At 35.2% G+C, this 19,956-nt stretch overlaps 1 long non-coding RNA gene across 1 annotated transcript in view; it reads right to left on the bottom strand.

Moving 5' to 3' along the window:
• The window catches only part of LOC122231017, a 205,897-nt gene that overhangs the window by 22,604 nt on the left and 163,337 nt on the right, over positions 1 to 19,956 (bottom strand). The window lies entirely within an intron of this gene.

Here is a 19,956-nt window from a genome sequence, read left to right on the forward strand (position 1 = left end):
AATGACATAACTTGAAAGTTGTCAGGAACTGACATTTTGCATCCACTTTTACAGACCTAAGGGATATCAAGAGTTGGCAACTAGAGTTCTAAACACATTTTTGATACATATGGATAGAAAGAGCAAATGAATAGGGAGGTACCAAGGAAATATGAAATAACCATCTCATTTCAACTGGAATATGACCCCATGTTCTCCAAGAGTCCAGGATATTCCAGATTAGTCACTGAGAGGAAATCTTTAACTGTATTAATTTACCTATGTTTATAATCCTACACATGCTTATAATCTGTCTTTCCCCTTACACTCTTCAGTGTCTTAAACAAATCACTCTGCTCCCCTGCTATTCACTTAACACAACTGTCAAGTTCAGTACAGCAGTGAATTGTAAGCATAGTAAAATAAACATTTAGGAAAGCAGACATTTTAAAGTAGACAAGTTGCCCTCTGTGGAATCAGAACAGCCATTTTTGTTTTACTCAATTTTTTTAAGTGTGTTAAAATTATTTGGAAAGAACATCAAGAATATTTCAAAATTTTCACTTTTGAAAAAAAGCAAAAGTTCCTTTTAGGGATTTGAATAATTTTGAGCCTTATACAAACAGTATTACTCACTAAATTTTCTTTTCTTCTTCTAAACTCAGATTTACTTTTAAGTACCTGTAGGAAATGTCAAAATAGTCTTCAAGTTCGCTCAGATGAAACATGCAAATAAAGCCTTCCTTTTCTCTCCTGATCTTATATCCCAGCCCTACTTTATTCTTCTCTTTTCCATCATTGACTCCGACTTCAATGGAGAAGTTCATGGAGGATCAAACAATCCAGCTGTTGTTTTCAACTTTTGCTATTTTAATGTTTATTTTCCAAATCGTTCCCTATTTTTCTACTAAAAATATACTGCCAAATCATTATTTTTTTTGGAGCAACTCTAATGCTTTCTGTTGCTAGATATCTGATCCAAATCCAATATTTTTCTTGGCAGTTGGTGAACATAATAATAAGAGATTTTTTTCTTTCTACACTTAGAACTGGAGAAAAAAGACACAATTCAAAATTAAAACAAATTTGAATATTGAGGTAAATTCTCATCTTAACAGGAAAGCACAAACATTGCTCAAAGAGAGAACATGCTCAATGGAATTTCTATGCTCTTAATGTGTATTTGCCCTTAGTTTTCTAATTCTTAATGCATATTTTTGAATACATATTGTGAGTATAACATAGGTAATGATATGCTTTCTATAGCTTTTTTCCTTTAAAACAAAAAGTTGAGAAGAGATAATGATGAAAAGCAAAAGAAAATTTTTTGTTCCATTCTGCCATTTCAATCCTTAAACCCATTCTTAATGACTTCTAGTTTTATTGTTTTTCATGATTTTCATCATAATATTATACAATATTCTTATCTATTTATTAATTGATTTATCAACTTTATATCATATTTATGGCTTAAACAAGGGAAGATTTAGATCACTTAAACTATCCTCACCATCTTCTTCTAATTTCTAATAGAACTATTATTTTTTTTTATTTTTCTGAAATGTTGACTTTTTAAGACTTAAAAAAATATTTTTGTTCCTCCCAAAATAAAATCTCTTATCTCACTCAAGTTAAATATCTTCAGGATGGTTATAATCCTACCTGTCCTTCAATCTTTTCTTTCTTCTTCATTTTCCAACTCCTATTCACTAGCCATTTACATCTACATTTTCAAGACTGGTATTTTCAATTTATTTTTTATCCATAATCAACTATCAAGCTTTGTTTATAACAGTATGCCTAAAAAGGAAACATAAGATAATCTTATTTTTAAAGACTCTACTAGTTTCATTTTCAATGAACATGCCAATATACTGACATTCAACACTTGGGCATTTTTTCAGTTGAAGTATCTCTGCATTTAAAGCAACAGCTCTCATTGTTAACTACTAAAAACTCAAGAAGATAGGAAATATAGGACAATATTTTTGTCTGTAATTTTATTTTGAGATTAACTATATTGTCATTTCTTCATCACTGTTTTGTTATTGTTGTTGTTGTTGTTGTCATTTTAAGTAAGCTCCTTGGTGAGTGTGGAGCCCAATGTGGGGCCTGAACTCAGGACACTGAGATCAAGACCTGAGCTGAGATCAAGGGCCAGGCACTCAACCAATGAGTCACCCAGGTGCCCCTTGTCACTGTTTTAAACATAAAGCTACTTCACCTGAAAATTTTAGATGAAGTTGTTATTTTGGAGCCCAGTACTCATTAGCTGCTTTAAATCACAACCCCCGAAAATTAATGAATAGTTTTAGAGAATAACCTCCAAAACAAGCCAATAAAACATAAAGCCCTATTGCAAAATTAAGTTAGTTGAAATTGATAGAAAAAAAATTATCATATTTTCTACATGAATTTGGTGATTAATGTTTATGACAGATAATCTGACATTCCAAAAGGTAGTTTTCTGCCAAATTGGAAAGTTATATTTGACTCAAATATATATTCAAAGTTATATTTGATAACCCCAAATATAAATTGATTCTCCATATCAAAATACATTTCTGATAAGGAACACAAATATATAAGTAAAATATTAGAGAAAGAAATAATGTTTAGATTAACATATGAATTTTAGGCATTTATTTAGAACAGGAGAAGAAACAAATCTCTAAAGAAATTAAAAAGCAAAGATTTATTATTGGAAGTAAATGTTAAATAGTTATTTTAGCCACAAGTATGTATGATATGCAAGTAGTAATAAGACTCTTAAACCAGAGATTGATATTCAATCATTTGTTCCTTCAACAAATATTCACCCCAAAGATAAATAGTACTAATCTCTGTCCTCATGTACTTTATACTTAGTGAAGCAAGACAAATAACTATGAAATAATTAAGTAAAATATATAATATGTCAGATGGTGTGAAGCTTACAAAGGAAATAGAAAGCAAGGAAATGGTAGAGAGATTTGGAGAAAGGGGTTCACTTTGAATAAGGTAGTCAGAGAAGGTATTCATTGGGAAGAGACACTTGAAAAAAGCCCTTCATGAAATTAGACAGTGAATTAAGGCAGGTAAGGGAACTGCAATCAAGACAGAAGGAACAGCCAGTCTAAAGGCACTAAAGTAGACGCATGTCAAACCTGCTTAAAGAAAGACAAGATTGGGGTAGCTGGAATAAAACAAGGAGAATGGTCAAATGCATGTTGTGTCAGCTTGGGTCTTTCTCTCATTATTTCCCCAATATTTCTCACCATATTAATGTGGGCTATGCACAGTATAATCAAGAGCAATCTGAAAGTGCTGTAACAATTTGATTTTTACTCTAAACAAGATGAAAATTTTTTGGTAGTTTTGAGCAAAGCAGCAACCTGGTCTGCCTTGCATATTAAAGGTTTTGTTCTGGAAGCTCTACAGAGGATAGGTAACAGAGGGCAGGAGATAAACAGTGACACCAATTAGAACATCACTGCAGTAGTCAAGTTGAGAGATGTTGATAACTTGCATCAGAGGAGCAGTATTCAAGGTTGTGATAAATGGTTGGATTCTGTATATATTTTAAAGGGTGAGACAACATAATTTACGGATAGATTAAATATGGGGTGAAAAGGAAAACCCAAGGATGACTAGATTCATTGGTGCAGGCAACTGTAAGAACGGAGTTACCATTTCTTTAGATGTGGCATTTGTGGACAAGACCTCTTTCCCCTAATCTGGAAAGACAGATCAGGTGTTATATTTTGGTTGTGTTTAATATGGAGATATCTTCTAACAAAATGCATACCAAAAGCATGTAAGAAATTAGATACATAATTCTAGAGTTCAGAGAAGTAGTGTAGGCTGGGAACATCAGTGTATGGAGAATACTTAAGACTGTGGGACATAATGAGGTCACCAAGGAAATACATCTAAATAAAGGAAAGGAAAGCTCTGAGTCATGATATAAGTTCAAGGTCAGAGAAGAGTGGTTTGTAAAGAAGAATGAATGAGGACTGTGCTATATCTGGGAAGCCATAGGGGTGAAAAATGTATTAATGTTATCAACAATAGCCGAACTATGGAAAGAGTGCAAATGTCTATCGACTGATGAATGGGTAAAGAAGGTATGGTGTGTATATATATATATATATATATATATATATATATATATATATATATATATATACATACACAAACAGAATGTCAAATAGAATGAAATCTGACCATCTGTAATGCTGTTGGATGGAACTAGCATGTATTATGCTAAGCAAAATAAGTCAACCACAGAAAGACAAATATGATTTCACTCATACGTGGAATTTAAGAAACAAAACAGATGAACATATGGGAACGGGGGAAATGAGAGAAGAGAGGGAAACAAACCACAGGAGACTCTTAATAATAAAGAACAAACTGAAGGTTGATGGAAGGAGGTGGGTGGGAGATGGGCTAGTTGAATGTTGAGTATTAAGGATGGCACTTGTTGTGTTGAGTTCTGGGTGTTGTACATAAGTGATGAACCACTGAATTCTACTCCTGGAACCAATATTGCACTGTATGTTAAGTAAAATTTAAATTAAAAAAACAATGTATTAATGAAGAAGGAATCAACTCCCAAACACGGTTTGACTGATGGTCACTGATATAAATTTGACCACTGGGTTTAGCACCACCTTTGGTTACCAAGACAAGAGTATTTTCAGTTGAGTAGTTGAGACAAAAACTTGCTTGGAATGGGTTTAAAAACAAAATAAGACAAAGATTAGTTTGGGAAATTATAAACAATTTTTTGAGGACCTTTGTTATAAAGAAGATCAGAGAAATAAGATAGTAGCTGGGGGTAAGTGCAGGGTCAGGCTTTTGGTTTGGAGTTTAATTCTCTTTGGGAATTATCCAATAAAAAGGGAAAATGTACAATGACTCAGGATAGAGTTGAGAAGATTACTGGAGATATGTGCCCAGAAAAGTCAGAAGAGTGTGGAATTTGCTGCATCAGAGATACCTTCATGTGAAGAATACTATCAAACACACAGATGAAGAGTAACAGAGGGGTGCCTGGATGGCTCAGTCAGTTAAGCGTCTGAGAATTTTGATTTTCTGCTCAGGTCACGATCTCACAGTCCTGAGATAGAGCCCTCTGTAGGGCTCTGCGCCAGGGATTGAGCCTGCTTAAGATTCTCTCTTCCTCTCTCTTTCTGTCTCTCTCTCTCTCTCTCTCTCCCTCTCGCTCTCTCGCTCGCTCTTCCTCTCTCTTGCTCTCTCTCTCTCTCTCTCTCTCTCTGTTCAAGCAACAGAGCTTAACCTATGAAGGATCCAGAGCTCATCAGAGAATTGGGTGACTCTTCAGTTACCCAACATGGTTTAGGTTACTCCTTTACAGTACAGAGTGAGCATATAACAAAACCTCCTTTTTTATGTAACTTCTAGTTGAACTTCTTGTGGTCAGGTTAATATACTAAGAGATAGGTATATAATTAATGCAAGATGCTAGTGTGGTCCTCTTAACTGATCCTCTTTTAAGTTTATAAAACTCTATTTGAAAATGAATCTTTAAAAACTATTTTGTGTAGTTAAACATATCTCATGAAATACAATAAAAGGTTATAACCTGTGGCACTGTGAAAGTCATTACAGTGACATACTATGCCACGCTGTTATCATGAAGAGCAAGGAGCCTCCCATTCACTGATGGTCCACATTGTTGGACACTGGACAGGGAAATGAGTTTCGCACAAGCAAATCAGAGACAAATATTCCAAAGTGTGCATGTATGTGCACAGACATGTGCACTTATGCTATTGCATATATTAACATGCAGAAGGCAAAAGATTTTTCTCCCTGCCTTTTCTGTCTGTCATCTATAGTGAGGAGACATTCTAAAGATTGGAGCTTTCACAGAATTGCCAGAAGAATGAGGAAAATTTCATATTCCTTCCTTGTCATTGACTGAATGGAGGTTTCTCTCAGAATCAGGCAAATAGAGATTCTCTCTCTATGTGTGTGAATGAATTTGAATGCACACAGACATCAGACAAATTTCCTGAAATTGTAGAAGTTAGGGAGAGAATGCTGAGCAGTTTTTGGAATATAATCATTGCCTACATTAGGAAGTTTCCAGGAAAATTTTCTTACTAAATTACTTTAAGAACAAAAATCTAGCATGACAATTTAAGCAGGAGGACCTTGAGTTATTGGCAAAACAAGCCAGTGGTGCTTTAATTACACAATTCGCCTTTCTTCTTTTTCTGTTAATTCCCAGTTAAGCTCAGTATCTCCATTAAACACTCGTGGAGCTTTTATCTTGTGTCACACTCTGGAAATAGAGAGGTGAAAAGAGGAGATTGCTGTCCTTAAGTCATCTACATTTCAGTAAGGCAAGCGTGTAAGTAGACTCACACTGGGGGACGACTAGCAAAGTTGGGCAAAGTAGATGCTTAGAGTCAAGAGGAAACAGAAAAATAAGAAGTGTGATCTCTGAAACACTCACGATCCAAATGAAGATGCAAGTCTTACTTTGAGAAATGCCCCCCCAATCTTTTCCACTCCCCACTCCCCCAAAAAGCAAGCCAGTGGCGTAGTCAGGTATTACTGCAGAGAACACTGCATCAATTTCAGGCAGGGCCGGATGGCAGCAGGTGACAGTGTTTTTCCATTTCTCCCATGGATACCAGCCAAAGCTTCCGCAGTGGCTCTCCAAGGTGTTTCAGGTCTGGTGTCAATTCAACTCTGACCTCACCTCCTCTTCGGCCTCTTTCACTCTGCTCTCGCCACACTGGCTTCTTCCTGTGAGGTGTACCAAACAAGTTCCTTGGGTAGAGCCCTTGGCAATCTGCTCCTTCCTTCTGGAAGGCTCTTGTCTCACATTATCTAGATGACTCCCTTTCTTACCTGCTCCAAGGTTTTGCTCAAACACCTTCTCAAAAAGTCTTTTCTGACTAGCCTTCTTTAAATTGCAGTCTCTCCCCTACCACACTCTGAAACATCCTTACTCTGCTTGATTTACATTTTAACCTACTACATCATCTTTAATCTCTAAATGATTTAACCTACTGTGTTACTTTCTAAATTATGCTTGAACTTTACATGTTTACTCTCATTAGACTGTAAGCTCCGCAAGAATAGGGATTTCTGTTTTGCTTATATATTGGCGGTATGCCAAGCACATAGAACAGTGCCAAGCATATAACAGGACACAATATATATATATATATTTTTAATAAACACTCTAAAAACATTTCTTCTGCCTTCTGATGTTAGTTGGTGAGAAACTCGAGTTGCTCTTACGCATGTGACCAATGTTGTCATGAGGTGTTATTGTTTTCATCATGGTACATTTAAAGGTGTTGTAAACCATACAATACCCAGTAGGGTATTAGTAGGTTTAGCAATACCTAAACCTTAGCATACTGCTACCGAAAATATGTTTTTAATAGTGGTAACTAATGGTTACTCTGTTACAACAGTCAGTACAAAAGTACATTTAATATATTTACTATAAATATTTTCTCTCCCTGCATTAATTCATATCAGGTTGTAGGGAAGAGAAGTCAGGCAGGAGCCACAGTATAATTCATATATTGAGCACAGTTTTGAGTACCAAGTAGGTGCCAAGCACTATTTTGATGTAAGGAATAGAGTAGTGAGTAAAAAATACCTGTAAAGATCATGTTATCATGGCATTTACATTCTGGGGGTTCTGTGTTCTTTTGTGCTCTCGATTATTATAAAAGAGACTGTCGTGCCAATATTCAAGGACAGATCTGAGATCATGCATTTGGACAGCTATGTAAAAGACAATGCAGAGCAAAAGTACAAGGGGTGTGAGTAATAAGCAATATGGTGTTTAGTAAAAATTAAACAATGTTTTGAGCTCAGGATTTCCTTCCATACCTGCTATTCACATCAATACTAATCTCAGAACAGGACTTGAGCCTATAAGACAAAGGAAAGTAGAGACACCTGCTGGAGTGACAGGGTGAGGAAACAGGAAGGAGACGATGACAAAGACTGGCATTTCATCTAAGGTCACAGAGAGAAAACAATCAGCAATGTGAATAGACAAGAAAGTTCTGACTGCTAATCAAGCGCTTGAATAATTGGATATTTCTAGTCCTTTTATTATAAGATATAAAAGGGTAATAAAGAACAATTTAGTATTTGGAGTATTTAATTCAAAATTAGTAAGTGCTAATTGAAAATCCATTATTTTTAGCTACTAATAATTAATGCAATTATAAAGCGAGTTCAATCTCCATTACAACATATTTTTAAGGTAAAATACACTGGAAAGATAGTTTCCTCTTTCAAGAGATTAAATCTCTTATATATTAGAAAACAAATATTCGGGCTCCAAGAATCCCCATCATTTTGGATAGGTTGAATTTATTTATTTTCCAGGAGATGTAACAATTAGATAAGTCTATGAGGAATGGAGGAGGAGGCCCCTGAGGTCATGGTGGATGTGTTTTCTCAGTTTGCCCATGCTGTGCTAAAAAGCTGTTGTCTAAGGCAAAGGCAGCAGAAGAAAATGCATTACAAAAAAAAAAAAGAAAAAGAAAAAAAAAAGAGGGCTCCTGTGAATTTATGAGAAGTGCATCACAAAGACAAATATTTCAGCCATGCAATTCCATTCGGCCTTTTCAGCTGTGTGTCCATAGCAAGTCAACGGCTAAATTGAAAAATCAATTCCAATTTAAATTATTGGAATAAAGAACACCAGGAGTCAGAGATAAAATGGCTTTGTTCTCTGAGATCCTTTTTAATTGGAAAGTTATTTCTTCAGGGTATTCTAATGGTTCTGAGGGAAGATTGCAAAATAAAGTTGATCGGCTGGGGGAAGGTTAATAGCTAATGTGCTTTCCTCCTGCTCAGCAGCCTCCTGTCTTTATGACATCCCCCATCATATCTGGAAGGACTGAAGGTTCTAAATCATCTGATACATGCAAGGACTGTATTTTCTCTTAGTCTTTCAAAAATCATCCTGAGGCTTGAACCTTGGCAGAGTGTTATTGCTTTTTCTAGCCTTTCCAACTGGACTCACTTTTGCTAACAAATGTCACAGGACACATTTCTTCTTTCTTTTCCTTCTCTCATTCTTTCTTTCTTCTTTTTTAAAGTTTCCTGGTGTGGCTGTTTCTCTGACACTCAAGTGGCAATTAATGGGAATAAAAGATACCTGAAGAGGATACTAGCAAAAGCTGTTTCTTAATGATGGAAAAAGGAAGAAAAACTTTGCTGGCCTGTATTAGAGGAAAAAAATACATAGACTTAGTAGATGGAACAAAGGTACAAAGATAGGACAAAGGAAAAAATGTAGAATTTATGGAAAATGTTAATAAATATTATGAAAAAGCTAATGTTGATTATAGTGAGAAACCAAAAGTCATGTTTAGAAAGCTTCAGCCAAAAGTTCTAAAACTAAAGTTTAATTAAACATATAATAACCTTTGCTCTGCCTGTAGAAAATTGTTTGGGGCAGCTGTTGATTAAAAACCTTAAATGAGCATTTAATTTGAAATTAATAAAACAGTTATGGTATGTGTTAGGAAAAGTTACTGAGGTTTGCTTAGTATATTTAATTACTATAAAAGAGATAAATCTCGTTGCCATGTAATGAACTCAGAAGTGCAGATACAGTAAATATGTACTTACGTTCTTGTTATTAATGCATTAAATTTGTAAGAATATTTAGGAATTTAATTAGCATTTAATAAGATAGCTATAGCAAATTACACTAGTTAGACGTTAAATGTAAATTAATATTTTTAGTATCTAATTGATATTAACTAATTAATTACTGTTTATTACATGGTGGCTAGATTTATCTTTTATGGAGTTATTAAATCTCAATTAAAATGCTCTTTTAAGAGGGCACATTCAATTAAAAATAATATTCTCTAAGAATTTCATAACTTCCTTCTCCTCAGGACTTGGGGTACATAACTGCATAAAATCAAATAACCAAGGTGGTTTAGAAAGAAACCCAACTGGGATTATGCCTGAGTTGTTCAAGCAATTCCAGACCTGTCCCAAGTAAAGACTTATTTATTGAAAGTCATATTTTTTCCTATTAAAGTTATAAGCATATCTAGGCTTAGAAAGATCCCGACTCAAAACTCTCTCTCCACAGTTGATGATACTTGGTTCAGGAATTACTCTTTGAGAAAGGTGACTATGGGCTATTAAAATAAAAAATGCTATTTATTATTTGTTATTTCTCCCCTGGTGTGACTTAATATTTCAGATACAACATGGCAATTAATTGAGACCAAATTTTGCTAGAGGGAGGTTTAGTAAGATCATGAATTCACTAAGGGGACAATAATTAAATGTATTAGACTGCAAGAGAAAGAAAATGAAAGAGAAGGAAATACACAAGTTGAAATTTCATTTTTCCATTGAGGTCTCTGTCACTCCAGTCAATTCCTAAAATGTAGCCTGTGCTTAATAATAAATATCGTCTGAGTTTAATGTATTAAATCTGCCACATTGGACACCAAATACTTCCTATAGCTACTTTACAGTTATTCTGAAATCTAATCTGAGACCGTAGAGAGTGGAGGTTAACCATCTCCACAATGGAGTAGACTTGCCTCATTTCAAGCCCTGACTACCTCCTTCAAGGTATGTCTCCTTTAAAAAGTCGTATTACCACTACTATATATTGCAATTTTGTGCCTTAGTGTCTTCCATAATTACAGATGACAATGCCCATCTGAGGATTATCCTGAGTTAATAAATGTTAATTAAGTTAATAAATGTAAGACATTTTAGAACAACACCTAGCACCTAGCAAGAACTCAACAAATGCTTATTGCTTTTATAGTCTCCAATGTTAAAGTAATAGTGTGTGTTGTCTACATTTTAGAGCTGGGGAAGATACATGATGTCCTGGCACACTGAAAGCAATTGGAAAACAAATTAGCTTATTTTTATTTAGTTTTATCTCCTTAGATAATTAATCTTAGTCATCGTAAATATTTATCATTACCCACGAGTCATTTTTTGGCAAAGCTATAAGTATTATGTGATTTTAATCTTTTTTTATGAATCAATCCTTGAAAATCCTTTGCCAATTTTGTTCCCACAATTTTCAAGCGTAATGAAGATATTAAATAAAACCTATCTTACATTGATTCTTGCTTCACTCTACTAGATATCTAGCATCTCAGCTCAATAAATAGCCATTCATCATTATTTATTTATTTATTTTTTAGTCAGTCTTAGGTCTTGTGGCAATAATCTTACCTAAACTAAATGAAATTAATTTCAGTTAATATTGCCTAAAATAATTTCTGAAACACAAGTATTCCACTGCTTATAATGCTATATCATGTTTATCTCTAGTATGTGAAATTAGTTGATAAAATTTGTATTAAAAAATACTTGGTTTACATTATAATTTGATGTTTTATAGACATATATAAAGTATATGTGTACACACTCAATTTCTGTTGATAATTTTCTGAAATAATGAGCTTAAATGAGAAGAAACAGATTCTCATACTAGCCACCTTACACATACCATTTACATTATTTTAGCTTACTTTTACTGTTTTGTAAGAAAGGCTTTAACGCTACACTCTTAAAAAGAAAAAAAAAAAAACCTTCCAAATCTATTATGCTTTTAAATTCTACTCAATGAAACAACAAAATTCTTCTCTATTACTTGTGTTTGCTTTGCATTTTTCTTTTGCTTGGCACTTCATAGAGTTTTTTTTTTCCACTTGAAATAAGTCAAAAGGAATAAACTTTTAATGTAAAGCCATTAGCCAAAAATTTAAATTAAATGGATGATGCTCTCTTCTGTGAGCAATAGCAATGAAGATATTAATATACTCATGTTTAAAATAACAAAAAGCAGTGAAAACAAAGGATGGAAAAGACAAGTCCATGGAAGTGTGGTCTCTTGTTTCTTAGATTCTTCCTCAGTCTCAGCTGATTCAACCTTGGTCTTTAGATGTGTGAGACTAAGCTCTGTGGCAGGAAAGAACTAAAGGCGAAATGACAGGGCATTTGACAGATGCGCAGAAAAAATGATTTACTCAAGAGGAAAAAGAATAAAGATGAGAAGGGGGAAAAAAGCAAACATTTGATCAGAGAAGTTACTAGAGGGAAAAAAGAGGCGGGAAAATGGATACAGGATTACAAGAGTGCTTTGGATGTTGAGATGTGGGTTTGAAATTGACTGAAAGTCACAAGGGGAGGAAATTGATTTTCATCACTAATATTTTGAATGGATCAAACCAGAGTTTGACAGAAGAAAAACAGAACCAAAAACAATGAGCTTGTTGCTTTAAAAACCACCTAAAATGTCTGCAGGGAGCAGGGTTTGGTCGACAAGGAGAAACTGAAGTCACCAGTAATGACAAAAATGTCTGAAAGGGGACAAAATTGAATATCTAACTTAACATGGCTTCTTGACTACAAGGTGTTACTCTCATAGAACAGGAAGTAAACAGCCGTTCTTGTTTATTCAGCTCATAGGATAGACTGTCAATTTATTATTGGATGCATTCCTCAAGTCTGTTCATTCTGCTCTTGCCTTTTGTAGGTACCCATTCCCCTATTTCTATCCGTGTTCTATCCCTTACGTTTAATACGTGATATTGTTATAACTGCTTCAACCTCAAATTCTGCCAGTCTTCTAGATCTTCACCTTAGCTCTGCTGATTCAGTGCCCATCCAATGATATTCTCCAATTTTTACCCAATTCTTGGACTCCTTTCATGATAGCACATCCAAAGGAGATATAAAAACACTTTCATTCTGCCCTGATTGGCCAGCCACAAAAAGACTTCTGTATGCCATATGACACCAGAGGTGACAGAATTAGAGGAGGACAATGCTGGAGTAAAGCAATCCATGACACTATTCAATAAATACCTATCACAGGGTAACACACAATATCATTTTCATAACTGAAGATTAAGCTCTGAGAGGGCTATCAGAAATACATTTCATGAGGAGCTGCAGAATGCCCTTTCAAAGGTACCCGAAAACAACCACTGCCTCACTGCTTTCCCAGTGCCACCTACATGTCACAGATCGGTGTCTTCTACCAGTTCCGCATGACTAGAATGCAACATTCACTTTAGGGCCCATATTAACCCTTGGTGAAGATGCACCTTTTCTCTAGGCCCCATTCTCAGAACACGGACATAATTCTGGCTGATGGGAGAGCCGTCATCTAAGCCATCAAAGATGATGAGTCTATTAAACAGGTTTTTAAATCTAAGAAAATGCCAGTATCTGCTTTATATTTGAATGGACTTTCTAGTTGCTTACTCCGCGATTTCAACCAGGGTCCAAGGGATTCCAGAGGGACAGTATTACCCAGTGCAATGTGAAGTTGACGAGTATAGTCCAGAAAAATACACTATGGGAGTTGGATACAGCACCAGTTGCACATACCACAAAACTATGGGGGACAGATGAACATGACATATGGATAACATATCAGAGCTGCACCTTAGATACTGGGTTTGCTGTGAGGGTTGAGGGTAGGTACAAGATATCTGACGGTCAGGACTGAGCCCTATATCTAATAGTAGACCAACCGGGAACAGCAGGGCATGTGGGGAATGAATTTAAAGCTGCTAAAACTCTGCACTTCATACATTATGTCTTTCTAAGCATTTGGAGACACTGGGGAAAAGTATTCCCCTACCTCAAACCTTAGCACCCATGACAGTGTGAATAGATCATTCTCTAAAAGAAGACAATATAGAAAACCACTTTCCTTCTCAGAGAGATGCTAGCAGAATATAGAAAATGAGAAATCAGGTAAGGGAAGTTTAACTTGAAATGTAAGTTATGCCTTAAATACCTATTTACATAATTTAAGGGAAGATTATATTTGCACCCAATCCACCTACTTTATAACTCTTCAATGACCCAATGGTTGTGCAACTTGTCACTGTAAAAAGGCACTGGAAAACGAAGAATGTGGAGGATGAAATCTAGGTAGTATTTGCATCCCCAAGATTTGAAGCTTAGCCTGAGAACAATATACAGAGCATGGTGAAGAGCGGTGGTTCTGTTTCCTTGGGTGTTCCCTCTATTCTAAATTCTCATGCACTACTAATTATAGAACACATATTTGAATTGAGAATACTTGAGACAGAGGAAGAAAACAGTTTATTTATTTATTTTGAGAGAGAGAGACAGAGACAGAGAGAGGAAGAGCAATGGAGGGGGGAGAGAGAAAGGAAAAGAGAGAGAATCCCAAGCAGGTTCTTCAGTGCCAGCAGGGAGCTGGACACAGGGCTCAATCCCAGGAACTGTGTGATGATGACCCGGGCCACCCAAGCACCCAGGACAAAGGAAGAAAATAGAAAAGGGGTTTCTCTGAATTTTGTGCACAATAACGTACACTTCTACCCCAACATTTATGCAACTATTCATCTTATTGGACTGATCAATTTTTCTTGGAAACCAAGTCTCCAAGTAAACTTCAGTTGTGAGATACTGAGTAACACAAAGCGTCACATTGACTCTAACTAGGATAGTTATAAAATACAAAAATGCTTTCTATTGGGGTGCCCGCCCCACACCCTACTTCCCTTGTGACAACCACTAGTTTGTTCTCTGTATTTAAGGATCTGGTTTTTTTTTATTTGCCTCTTTTTTCTTAGGTACGATTATCTTTAATAATTTATATGTCAAAACTCTGCTAGGTCATTTCATCTTTTAATCCTTTCTAAAAAATGTAATGATAAATCTTTATTTAATATCTTCTTTATGATTTTTTTCTATACTTGACACATACATGCAATTTACCCATTAATATTAGTGAAATAATAATTTATGTGCATTCATTGATAGAATAAAATTCTTTGTATCATATTTTCAAATACAGGGTTATCACTTCTGGGGATATATTTGATCAGAGCAGAAAAGCAGTCTGATCAGTAACAGTTTGATTGATAATACATTGCAATTCATAATTGATATAATCTTAGATCTGTCAGCTCAACAAAAGGTCACTGAGAAATTTGATGGGGGCTAGAGCTTGGGATAAGTTGGAAATGATATTGCATCATGTAAAGAAGGAAGATACTGACACAAATCTACTAATTCATATTAAATTAAAAATATCTTGGAAAGCATAGTAATTAACAGCAAGTTCCTAGAACTTGACATTCTACACAAATGTCACTCCCCGGGGTATGACACAGGAATTAGAGTGTCCTTTCACTGTCAGACTGATATATACCACTGAAAGAGTGCTGGAGAAAAAGTCAGATCTTGGTGACATTTGGGATTTAAATAGTAGATTATCACATTTATTTCTGTTTCTGTCTTAGGAAAATAATTCTAAATCTTATGCTCTTCTGTATATTCCTTTGCATTAAAAAGAAATGAAAGTGTTGGAGAACAGCTGAAAGTGTTTTTACAAAGCTCCCTGGGAAATGAGGGGGAGTTAAAGTCGTATTTTTATCCTATTTGATCACAATATTTCATCCTCCGGGAAGGAAAAAAATTTCCCCCTGAAATACCACCAACATTGTCCCAATAAGCCTCCAACCTCTTTCCATTCTAAAACTATGTCCACTTGTATATAGAGAGACAGAGCATCAATCACCAGCTAGCCCCAGCAGTCACATCAAAAACCAGCCTAAAAGATGAAGTCTGGATCTGTTACAACTGGCTGTTAATACCTAAATTCCTAATGAGCATGATCAATGTTTATTATTCTCAATCCTCTTTCTCTCACACATACACTATTAGTGAAGAACTCTTGACCACACACACACACACACACACACACACACACACATAAATAAAACACCCCACACCCGTGTGTTTGAAACAAACATGTAGATAGGGAAACCATTGTTCTAAGATATTACATACACAAAATTTATTGTGCCTCACACACATATTTATACTGCTCACTGCCAAAACAAAGACTTCCCTATCTTAACTAAATTACAGTCCTTCATCCCATAATCCTTTGTGTATCTGTTTCTTTGACCCAAGCTCTCCACACTTGCGTCCCTCTTGCACACTCCTGCTATATTTCCTGAACTCTGGGTCCATGTTCTTCATACTCTTCCCCACTTTAAACTCTTCTCTGCACACTGCCATGTGTTAGCAAATAAAACTGGCTTCACCATATGCTTCTTACATGAAACTTTTCTTTGCATTTGGTCTGAAAGTGGCATTAATGTCATTTTTTTCCTATTCATTGTCCCAGACCACTAAGTCGCCATCAGTTTTGTGAAAATTCCTACTACTCTGAACTTTATTAGGCTCTTTCACAGTATCCCTTTTTTTGCTGTTATCATATAGGGGCCATGTTATTCACATATAATCCATTGGAGATAATTTTAATTGTTTTCTCTTACCCTCCATACCATCATGAAGGTCTTTCAGGGCCATAGTAAACAAACAGCCATCTGTCTGATCTCTCAGCTCCTTGCTTTCGTTGTCTCTAGGGACTTTACTTCCACTCCACCTGTTCACTGCTAAGGATTTATTCACCACTACAACTCATCAATACAGTCTATGTTCTCTTTACACTACCAGTCCTTATCCCTTTCCCTCACTCAATCTCTCTTTAATTGAGAAGCTAGCAGAAGGAAATTTTCCCCTTTTTACCGCCAATAATCTACAAAGCCACCTTCAGTCACACTAATTTTCTATACCTTCCATATTCTTCCCCCCAATGTAAAGAACTATCCTTCTTCCTAACAAAGGTGAGACCTTTCATATTTGTTCTGGATGCCAGAACTTCCTATCTCTTGAAGGTACTGTGTTATCTCTTCACTCTTCTATATTTTCAACTTCTCAGTTTTTATGGATCCTTCCCACTAGCATTTATACATCATCTTGTATATCCCACATAAAGCTCTTACCACTGCTCTACCTCTTTTAGAAGTCCAACCGTTGTTGACTATATACACTGCCTTCTCTTCTTCATCTCTCATGAATTCTTCAATAAGCTTTTATCTTGATTTTATTACCAACATTTCATTGAAACTGTTATGGCTGAAGTTCCTATAGATTTCTTTTTATGCTATGATCACTGAACAACATTTTTTATATCTAATTTTACATGACTACTCAGGAATATTCTATAGAGTTAATTCCTACTCTTTCTTGAAAATACTCTTTTCCTGACTTCCATGGTACATGATTCTTCTAATTTACCATTTGTCCTACCTTTGTCAGTCTCTTTCATTATTCATTTTCCTTTGCCAATTCTCTTAGAATTACTCGGGTTTGATCTCATGACTCTCTTCCTTCTTAGGATTAATAATATCCCAAGTGAGTTCTTTACTTCCCACATTTGGACGTTATCTATGTACCAGTGGTTCTACATATTATTTCCAGGCTAACTTTGGTTTTTGAACTTTGGACTCATACACATAGTGGACTACTTGGAATATTTTCTCATGCATCTCAGTTGATCATAAATAAAACTGAATTACTAACCTTCCACTTGAAATTTGTTGCCTCTGTGTGTTTATTTTTAATAATCTCAGAAAATGGCATTGTCATGTAATGTGTCGTAGCAAAAACCATGAGACAATTGAAACAACACTCTTTCTTCCCAATTCCACGTACCAAACCCTGTCAGTTCTACATTCAAAATGGTTTGCAACTCATCCCCTTTTTTCTGTTTCCTTTGCTACCACTTTGGGCCCACCTGAGATGATGTATTCCTTGATTATCACGAGAGCCTTCCAACTTCAATCTACATTTCTCTCTCAATGCTTCTAATCCATGCAACTATCTAATTAGCATAAAGATCTAGATATACATACGCAAGTACCATTTTACTTATATATAAAGTATGAGTGTACACTTTCTTACTTATATTGTATTATATATACATACATACATATACATATGTACATATGTATGTATGTATATATAATACAATTGTGTACTTATGAGTTTTCTCACTTAATATTAAAAAAAATATTGCCAATGCTTGGGACACCTTAAGATAGCTTTCAGTCCCTACACTCTCTCCTAACAGCGTAAAATAATCTTGCCTGTTGTATCCTTTACCATTTGTATATACAGTTATCCATCGCTATACATGAAATCCCTTTCCCCAAAAATAAAGTTTCAACACCTAAGGTTTGTAATTCCTGAAATAAAAACGAACAACTTCTAGATGCTCCCCACAATCGCATATTCTCTATTTCTGAGCAAAGAAATGTAAGCCAATGAGTGAGAGTGAGCAGTAAACAAAATAAAAATACACAATAAACCAAAATAATGGCTCAATAATTGGAAAGCCTTTCTCATACGTAAAGTTACACTTTAAGTCTTATTGAGCCTTACTTGCTTCTTGTTTCATCATTTATTGTATTACATTTATTTTTTTTTTAATTTTCACTTTTATTTATTTGACAGAGACAAAGCATTAGTTGGGGAGGGGCAGACAGAGAGGGAGACAAAATCCAAAGTAGGCTCTAGGCTCTGAGCTGTCAGCACAGAGTCTGACATGGGACTCGAACTCACTAATGGTGAGATCTTGACCTAAGCCAAAGTTGGATGCTCAAACCATTGAGTCACCCAGGGGTCCCTATTGTATTACATTTTAAAACAGAGAGTGAAAATGAGTTTCCTTCATGTCATTCATATCTAATATGGGATTAACATCAGTATCACCTTCATATTAATTTAAATTGTAAAAATGTTTTAGTTTTTTATCATAGTGGCAATTAAAGAAGTTGTACATAAAATAGCTTTAGAAAGAAGAGAGTGAATAAAATACACAATTAGAAATTTTCTGGGACAGTGATATGAATAAAAATGATGACAAAGCCTATATAGAGAACAAATATGGGATAACTACAGATTTCCTGTCCAATTCTTTACATATTGTGCATTTATATCCATTACTCAAATTCCTTCTTCTATTGGGATGATTTAACCTACTCCCCAATGATGAAATTGTTTGGGATCATCTCAAGTTATACTTGAAACCTAGAGGAGACTATAAATATCGATCTACACAATTTAGAAGCCAGTCAGAGCTTTTAATTTATGCCAATTTTATCCAATTCAGGATAATTGTGCATTATTAAGTCTTTACTAATCAAATGGGCTTTTAGTTTGGCCCAACAAGAAGGCCTTGGACAAAAAGAAGAGTCAGACCTGAAGTCCAGTTAGCATGTCATTCCCAACCCAAACCCCTGACTAAAGACTGAAATATATTTGCAATTTTTCATTCAGTAAGTAACTGCTGAAAACTCAATGAAATGAGCAGTCTCAGTTGCTGCCTACTACTAGGAAGACAGATTCGGGAATATAAACTCACACAAGCTAAGTGCCTGTTTTTACAAAACCCAAAACTTATTAGAGATTTTTTTTTTTAATTTTTAAACGTTTATTTATTTTTGAGAGACAGAGAGAAAGGAGCACGAGTGGCAGAGGGGCAGAGAGAGGAGATGCAGACTCTGAAGCAGGATCCAGGCTCTGAGCTGTCAGCACAGAGCTCAATGCGGGGCTCAAACCCACGAACTGTGAGATCATGATCTGGGCTGAAGTCAGATGCCTAACCAACTGAGCCACCCAGAAGCCCTTAGGGAAGTTTTTTCTTTCTACAGTATAATATTTCTACATTTCCTATAGTATATCATTTTCTTCTGCCTTTTCTCTTAGAATTACTCAGGTTTGATCCCATGAGTCTAACCTACTGTGTAGAATTTCTATAGTGTATCATTTACACTGCCCAAAATATATTTTAAAAATTACTGACGTTTTGAAGAAATGGGAAAATGTGATCTAAAGGCAAGAAAAAAAGCAGTAAAGAGAAATAATCCAAAGATGGCCTAGATATTAGATTTTGTAGAAAATATGTTAAATTATCTTTTTACTATATACAACAACATAAGGGAAAATTTGACAATAATTAATGAATAGCCAAGATTTTCAGCCTACAAATGGAACACGAAAGACAAACCAAATAGGAATTCTAGAAAAAAAGCAATGAAATATTTGAAATGAAATATTAACTAATGGACTTAA

This window comes from Panthera tigris, chromosome A1, assembly GCF_018350195.1.
Source record: "Panthera tigris isolate Pti1 chromosome A1, P.tigris_Pti1_mat1.1, whole genome shotgun sequence".
Lineage (NCBI taxonomy): Eukaryota > Metazoa > Chordata > Mammalia > Carnivora > Felidae > Panthera > Panthera tigris.